At 40.5% G+C, this 8943-nt stretch overlaps 1 long non-coding RNA gene across 1 annotated transcript; it reads right to left on the minus strand.

Annotated features, from left to right (window-relative positions):
* Positions 1 to 3851: 3851 nt before the first annotated feature.
* On the minus strand, positions 3852 to 8685 carry LOC129382150 (uncharacterized). Its single transcript, XR_008610237.2, has 3 exons — positions 8516 to 8685; positions 6963 to 7003; positions 3852 to 4514 (listed from the first exon to the last, which is right to left on the minus strand). It is a non-coding gene; the product is annotated as an uncharacterized lncRNA (long non-coding RNA).
* Positions 8686 to 8943: the final 258 nt, after the last annotated feature.

Here is an 8943-nt window from a genome sequence, read left to right on the forward strand (position 1 = left end):
AACAGACCTCGTACGTATTAAATACGTGAGGGAATCCTGCAGTGCTAAAAGATATGTTTCATGCAGTTTACAAAAAGAAATATCGGCTATTATAAAGACAGTAAATCCAGAAAGAGCGCTGATATTGTTCATACAAAGCATTTTAAAGGGCATGTCGCATTGCAATGCAACATAGAGGGAGCAGGACACTTTGTGCCCTGCTCCCTGGAGCCCAATGATGCAAGAAAACACCTTCATAAATAAGACTGAAAACCTACATGAGTACGAACAAATTCTTGTGGTGTTGTTTGCTACCACTGTTTCAGAGACGGAACATGCTCATCTATAAAAGTCATATGTGCCATGTTCAGTCTGATGTGGTCAGACACCATTGGCGACCACTTCTTGCATTCATGTTAAAAAAATACAAGTTGAGACTGCAGCGCTTGACGTCACCTGCCTTCGTAATGATAAAAAAAGGCAGTCAGTTTGTTGAGTAGTTCTTGTGGCTAATTATATTAACAATCTTTCCTTGCTAGATGACATGGCTTCATATATTTGTGCTATATGTGTGACCCACAAATGAACATTATAAAAAATAATTTATTGCACTTAAAGAATAATACCTTTTTGTTACTTGCCACATGCATAGCAGACATGTAGGGCTGTGTAATGATGGGTGACATACTTTTGTGCCAACCACCAAAGCTAATTTTTTACCTTCAGCACGAAGCTTTTTGCAAAAAAATTTGAACTTTTCAGTTTTTTTACCTGATCAACTGAACCTCCAAGGCTTGAAATATTTTGCAGCTATCCCAAGTCAACCAGTCTGATTTTATATTTATTTTGTGCCTTCTGTATTTCCCTACGTTAGAAGAAAATTCAAACTTTTCAAATTTTGGCAGTCACAACACTTCATTCTCTTGACATGAACACCATCTGAATATCTGGATCATACAATTTCCCTTTCAAAAGAAACGTGTATCAGTGCGTTCTAGCTTAGCTGGGCAAGAACAATAAATTTTTGCCCAAATTCAAAAACATCTTGCGAAGGAAAATAAATGGGGAGCAAGAGTTCGGAGCTTCAACTATATCTGTGATGGTAAAAAAAACGCTGGTCGGTTGCCCTGGAATGACTGAAGTGTATGTATGAACGCAAATTTTCTCGAAAATTTTCTCATTGTACCTACTCAAAATCAAGCAAACTTGAAATGGTTTGCCATAATGGAACAGTTCTTGACAAAATTGGGTCGTTTGGCATGAAATGACTTAAGGTACTTAAAAAATATATGAATAAGGAAACACTATCCTTACTGGAACCATATCAAAAACTAACATAAAGATGTAGTGAACTATAACAAAGCACAGCACTTGTATTCTGGATTGAGCAATCCAATTTGGGCTTCTCAGGAGACTAGCATAATTAACATAAATAAAATTAACATAAACATTTCAAGGCATAGAAAGGCACATTTGTATGCTCATTTGAGAAATTCAAATTGGGCCTGGGCCCTTCAGGAGACTAACATAAAACATAAAAATGTCGAGAGTTACAAAAGCACAACACTTGTGTTTTGGTTTGAGCTGTCCAACTTGGGCTCTTCAGAGGCTATTGGTCCCATGCAAGAAGCGAGGCCAGAGTTCTTTACATAGGGCATGTTGGTACCACGAAATTTGCGACACGTGAAGCCTGCAAAAACAAGCCAGAACAAGTTTTAAAAAGCAACTTTCACTTGCAAAAGAATGGCATGTAATATGCCCTTGTTATAATGAAATTGATTTATGTATTTGTGTTGCTTTATTCTAACTTTTCATGGGTACAGCTTTACAGCATGACCATTTAAATTTATTCAGTGTGGTTCAGGACTGCAGGAAAAGGCAAAGAGGAACAAAACACTGTAGCAAAATAACTTTATGAATATCCTCAATGTCAAAGATGTGAACTTTGCTTGCTGAGAAACAAAATGGTGAAAAAAATCCGTCGTTCATAAATAAGCCTGAACTGACAACTAAAATTATTTCTTGTAACTTTCATAATTAAAATGTGCAGCACTTCACTGTGCTTTTCCATGCTCCAAATACAATACTGTCATGTCACTACAATTGAGTGTAGCTTCATTTGAAGTTAGGTTTCCTGAGTTCACATGCAATCGGAATGTACTTCTCGCCTTACGACTTTCTACATTAAAGAAGACACTGCTTACAGCGAAGCATGTTTTCTGCCTCAACGACTGAATTACTGTTATAATGAGGATTCCGTGTAGTTGTGCACTAAGCTGCTTAGCATGACACATGCAGAATGTGACAGATACGAAGAAATGCTGTCTTTTAAGAGCCATATGCCATAGGACTGACTTCTTTAACCCTTTTAGGGTTCACTGCCATAGATCTGTGGCTGTGACGGAACTTTCTGAAAAAATTTGCCTTTTCAGAACAAAGTGTTGCCTAGCATCCCACTTGAGGTGCTGCAATCTTCTGAGACCTCTAGAATATATTCTTATAGTGCTGTCGCTCCTTGGGTTTCTCCAAAACTGATTTTTTACTTAGCTCCTTGGCGTCTGTCATTGCAGTAATTTGGGAGTGTTGCCACAAGATTTTGTAAGTTTCATTACACAAAAAAATTATGCTGCTTTATCCTGCGTAAAAAAATAAAACATGTAAAACTGCAAATACTGAAAGGGTATTGCCACTTTATTGTTATTCAAAAGAATTATTTACCAGTTTATTTTCTCGGAAAGTCACCCTGAAGAACTTAAATCTGCAATAAAAATATTAAGGATGCGCGAAAAGTGATTTTTGAGACTGAACCGAATAATGCCAGAAGCTAATCAAATATTGGAAAGCTTCTGAACAATGAACAGCTGATATCACAATTAATGTAAGATGAGGTTCACACCCTATATTCTTAAAGTTAGCAAGTTTCTGTCATGTTATGAAGAGCTGTTTATTAAAAGCGCAAATGGAGCAGCAAAAAGTTTCTTCACATGCACAGGACTCTTCAGTAAGCATAAATGATTGCTATACAGCCTCTAAAGTACGGGTACTTAAATAACATAGCCTGTTCTGCTATTCTTACAAGTTCTTACGTTTTAAGTCTATACTATGTTATTGGAGGTAAAAATTTCCCGTACTTCGGCTCAAATTTCATGTTTTATTGGTGTTTCAAAATATTAGAATACTCGTATTTACAAATGGTGACCATTCAAAGACTAAATTGAATAGGACACTATTCAATTCAGAAGTTTTGAGTATTTGCACACCACAAAAGATATATAACTCCTAAATTAAAGAGGCATATTTCTCCCCAAAATGTGATCCTCAACGGGCTAAACAACAGCGACAGAAAAGCCCATTCATCTTTGATAAATTTATGCCCATAATCTACTTGGCAATGGTTCATAACCCTGCTAACAGGTAGGTGAAGTAAGGAAGCAGGAAACAATTATAACAATTTCAGAATGGGAGTAGTGGACATGTCCGATGGTCTGTAAGAAGCTTTATACATTAGGCCCCAAGAGCCTATTCTCAATTTATTGAAGTATATGGGGAAAAGCCACATAAATATTTTTTTCATATCTTAGAATACAAAGTGACAAAGTGCATGTTAATAAATACGAGTCATAGGTTAGGTGCTTAGAATGAGTAAGCGTCCACTGAACATAGTACAGTTGACAGTGAAGCTGGCAACTCTGTCTCTGTTGTTTCTTTGATTGAAACAACCAAAAGAAAATTGCCACACCAAACAGGTTCCCTCTGCTGAAAGGCTGCTGTCTCACATCACATGGACCTCCTTCAAGATAGGAGCAACTTTGATTCGATGTGGTGTGTTAAAATTGGTGAAACTGCTGTTCCACATCTCAGAACCTGGAGAGCTGTTTTGATTTCTGCAATTTGGTGAACGTGCTCCTGCTCGAGCTGAGCAGTAACCACACTTGAGCATAGCTTCTCCGCAATTCGTGTATTAGAATAACACTTTCAGGCTACTTAAACATGTCCTCCATGCCAATAGATTTGGAGCGTGCTTCACAGACTATTCCTTGCAATGACAGCCAAGTAGCACTGCTAATGCGCAAATGCAGCTCATTTTATGTGGTGGAGCCGCTAAAAACTTTCGGCAGTGAAGGCAGCCTTTAAATTTTAGAAGCATTTGAGTATGGCGGCATTAGGCACTTAAGATCATATGAACAGTCATTCCAAATGGTAGGCTATTGTAGCACACAACTGCACACACGGGCTACTTGAATGTAGTTTATTAGCCAATGGCAAGTTGCTAATTTTAGAAAAAAATGTGAATGTAAAAATGCAACCGGAAAGGATATATGGTACTTGCCTATAACAGCACTGACCCTGTTGGGGTCAAGAGCCTCTTTTGCCCCTTGGTGTTATTTCCAAAGCCCAAATGGCCCATGAGCTCCTCCTCTGTGAACACATGGTGAAGCAATGCCCTTGCAAACTTTCCTGGTCCACCATGGCAGGCCATGGTAAGCTGTGCCAGGATAACCTTCTCAATGTGCACTCCTCCAACCTATGTGAACCTGCATGTTTAAGTAAATGTTAGCAAAACAGTTTTAAGCCTTTCAAGCACATTCACACAACAGCCCTACTGCAAATAAATTACAAAAGTACCTGTTGCAAATCTTGAATGCTAAACTTGACTTCTTACAAGCTTCTTATGCTGTCTGGATGTCACATGTTTCAGAAAAACAATCCAGCACAAACAAGAAAAATAATAAGTAAACCAAAGTATCCAAAAGATCTAGTATTATTTAATGTGATTACCATTCTTAGGATACTTCATATTTTTGGGTGTTTGTCTCTATTTTCCCACCCATTTGTGTCAACGGGTAGCCCATGGTCTAATGGGAAGAGATTGGGCTGCTATGTTGAGGGCAGTGGGTTCACAATCAACAGTCAGAACAGCTTGGGTGACTCGGTATGTGACCTTGGGCATATGCCACTTTCTAATGAATCTCTTTCACGCTATCTTGGGCAACTGTTGCTGCTTGTGTTGGCAAGCCGCATTAGAAGCTCGAAGAGGGATATGACTGTCGATTGTTACTAAGATTATCACTACACATCAGGTTCGCTTGCTGTGCTCCAGAAGTAAAATGCGAGATTTCACTCCACTGTATGATATGTACATAAGCTGCAAAGACAGTATGTGCCAACCACCACCTCATCAATTAAATTAATTGACTCGCAAAGCACAGGCTGCACAAGATCACGGAGTGAACTCAGAAGTTTGTGGACAGTCAGTTCATGTCCATGTCGGGGACCTCAAGGGAGACTATCATTTCCTTAGTGTCCCTCATCGTGCCCTCACACATTGTATTACAATTCTGTCTGTCTCGTTGTGCCACCGTTCTAATAGTCATCACGTATCGCCACTAATTAAAATATAAGCAGACACCTATATCTACTGTTTATTAAATCTTTATGGAGAATACTTCGAGTATGAATTTTTGCAGAGATAATGAATGCTACAGCTTAAAGGAGCATTAAAGAAAAATTAAATTAATTAATTTCCGGCATTTTACGTGCCAAAATGACAATCTGATATTGAGGTTCGCCCTAGTGGGCAACCCCGGATTAATTTTGACCACCTCAGGCTGCACGGTACATGGGTAGTTTTGCATTTCACCTCCATCAAAATGCAGTTTTATCCTGTGACCTCGTGCTTCGCGGCGCTGTGCCGATGCCCCTAAGCAACTACTGCATGAAAGCACGAAAGAGAAAAATTATTTTAGATGTATCTGTAAATGACTTTACTACAATTCAAGAGATTCACTCGTACCGCGGCAAGAGGCTGAGTTAAGTGTAAAAGGAGCAAGAGGAAAGATTGGTGGCAGTGCTGCCTTGAAGTCGCCACACCAGCTTGCTGTGGCGTCATATATTTTGATGTCTGTTCAGGTGCAGCAATTTTTTTTTACAAATAAAGATGTTCATTGTATTCCAAAAAGCCAAAAACCCATAATAAAAACCGTCAGGAACTTTTACTGAACCAATAGAACCCAAGTTTGTAAAAATACTTGAAATCCACGATGTGACAATGAGATGTCGGCGCGAAGATTTTGGGGCGATACTCAGAAAATTGAACTTCGAGCTTTATTTTCTCTAATAATTAACCAACTACCAAGAAGTTAACAGAATTAGATACTGAAAACGATGCTTTTTTATTCTAAATTGATTCGGGGTGTCATTAGTGCCACCTTAACACAAAACAACGAATGCACTTGGCGGCGTAATAGGATAACATGCACCACTGGTTCTCATTAAGGCAGGATTGGCAGGATTGTCAGCAGAGGGCATGCACTGGCTGCTCCAGCGGGCAGCCCTGCCACTTCCCTTCAACATTCCAATTTCCGATTGTTTTATGAGCAGTGATGCAATTTCTGTATCTTAGAGACATAATGCCAAGGAGATTCATGCCATGCTGGCTACAGTATGTGGCGACCGGCACTGCACACCGTCCAGGTCGGCATCAATCTTTTTGGAATTTGGCCCTTGAAATGAGAAAAGCCCCATCACTGCTCGTTCTTCAGCCAACTTCCTCAATGGGTGTTGCTGTTTTGGTTTGATACCGCTAACAGTGCACTGCTGTATGACATAGGTCATAATACCTCCATTCTGGTAAAACTAGAAAGATGTGCACTTATGTAGACCACTAATGTGCACAGGAAGTTCCTGAAAGCCGCTCTTATATCAGGCATGTACACTGAAGAAGGCACATTCTATGTTTAATATATTCACAAGTGACACTGAAATTCACCCCCAGTCCCGGTGCAGTTGCAAAGTCTTTCAGCTGAGTGCTTAAAGGCACCATGTCTGCTAATGAAGGTACTCTGCACCATTTGATCACTGGAGGAAATGCCTTGCAGTTGCATCAGCAATGTTGTTTTTTTCCTGCTTCCTGCAATACATTTTCACGGAATCACTGTATTTGATCATGGTGCCACTACAGAATGGATAGCCAAAGAATTCACCTTAGCATTCCAGCTTGGGTGTCTCCCAGCTCATTTTGAATCTGAAAAAAGATGTCAGTATTAAAACGTGAAGCCACGATGCAGCAAAAGCGACAATGGACCATTAGGCTGACATAAATGGACGGATACAAATGACTAGTCATTGAATACACTAAAGTGTGGCCGCTCTTGCCAATGGCAGTGTGAGCTTGTCAAATAATTTATTTCACATTCCCCTACTTATTTTAAAAATTATTTCCACGCATCTACTGAACTGTTATGGCCACATATTAAAGGCAGCTCCTTCATATAAAACCACAGTGTTACATTCTTTTACTCCCCGTCTACCTGATGCTACTGAAGTTTTGCTTACTCTCAAAGAAAGAATTTCACAGAACTGCTCTTTCGGCAAAGCATTATTCCAAGCTTGTGGCAAAGCGTCGTCATTTATTTCACAACGATGCGCTCCCCTTTCAATCTGTTCACTCTATAGTGCTCGGATTCAACGCAAAAATAGCTTTTCGACATAACTAGCTACTTCTATGGTCACAAGAAACAATGCTAATTATTGATGTTAATGTTGCCGATAACGTATACATGCCGCCTCGAAACACAGTGGGTCAACAAGGCAGATATGCCAGGCATCTCGTTCCTTTACTGATTTTAATACTTCGTTAAATCAATCAGTTACTGAAGTGCGAAAAGCTGCAATTTCACGAAATTACATTATTTTGAATGTTGTAGGAGCTGGGGTGCCATGAAATCCGCCTTTCCGTGAATGCAAAGAGCGCCTACGCGAAGCCGTTTGGGTGAAGCACTCGATGGCGTCGAACGGAGAAAATGAAAAAAGAAAGTTGAATGCGCGCGAACTGTTGGAAAACAAAACACACGCGGTTGGCAAGGCGTATAACTCGATGATTTCGCAGCACTCTGTGGCATCACCCCTGTTGTATCTCACGTATCGCATAGAATCGCATGTACACCCTTGAAATTCTTTATTATTGCGCGACAGCCTCCTCTGTGTTTTCCGATCGCGCGAACATCGGCCGCACGGCGTGTCAGATAGTGGCCTTGAAGCAGCGCGGAGTCACTCGATCCTGAAGGGAACAGCGTAACATAATACACTTTCGCCGATCCCACCGCCCTAAGTTGCTACAAGCTCGCTCCCACGCCTTGTACTAGCGTGGCGCAAACAAAATATCTTCGATTACAGTACAGATCGGATGGTTTCACGTCGCATTGTTTTGCGCTCATTAATAAGGCTAACTCAATCGGTGCTCGAACACCGTATCAGAAATCATGGCGTACATAAAACATGCCCTGTTTTAACTGGCACCACATAGCTGCCTTACGTCACCACAAGCGGAGTGTAAAGTTAAACTAGGACAAAACTCCATGTTATATACCACAAATCTAGTGCTGTACAACCAATTCTCACAACGGAAGGATAGTACTAGGAATGAAAACTAGAAGAGAGGCGCGCGGAAGACACACACAAGCGCTGAAATCATTTCAGCGCTTCCGTTCACCGCGTCACAATGGACGAACAAGGGGAATTCGAAACACTCACTCACCCTTGATGTCGCTGAGTCGGAGGCGATCATGGCGATCTTCGAGGCAACAAGCCCATAAAAAGCGAGCAACACGCAGGAATATTCCAAAGATGTCACAGCGAAGCACACAAAGAACGCAGAAAACGCAGGAAGCTCTCAAGCAAACAGCGTGCACGAACTCGCCGGAATGTGCCAAGCTTCAACAGCGCAAACGCGCAATCATACATGTACACTCATATAAATACACGCTTATATTATCGTAAATTGTACGATTTGATAACAAATTTTGTAATTTCATGTTATTACTGAACAATTGTTGCGATTTACAAGGGTATGAAAGTTATTTGCTTCGCTTCTTTGATGAACTACTTTCTTTAGCGCAGTAACGCAGTGCACCGGCCGGAGCTAATGGCATGCGCGGGAAAAGGCGCCAAATTCAAACGTCGCAA

This window comes from Dermacentor andersoni, chromosome 3 (genome assembly GCF_023375885.2).
Source record: "Dermacentor andersoni chromosome 3, qqDerAnde1_hic_scaffold, whole genome shotgun sequence".
Lineage (NCBI taxonomy): Eukaryota > Metazoa > Arthropoda > Arachnida > Ixodida > Ixodidae > Dermacentor > Dermacentor andersoni.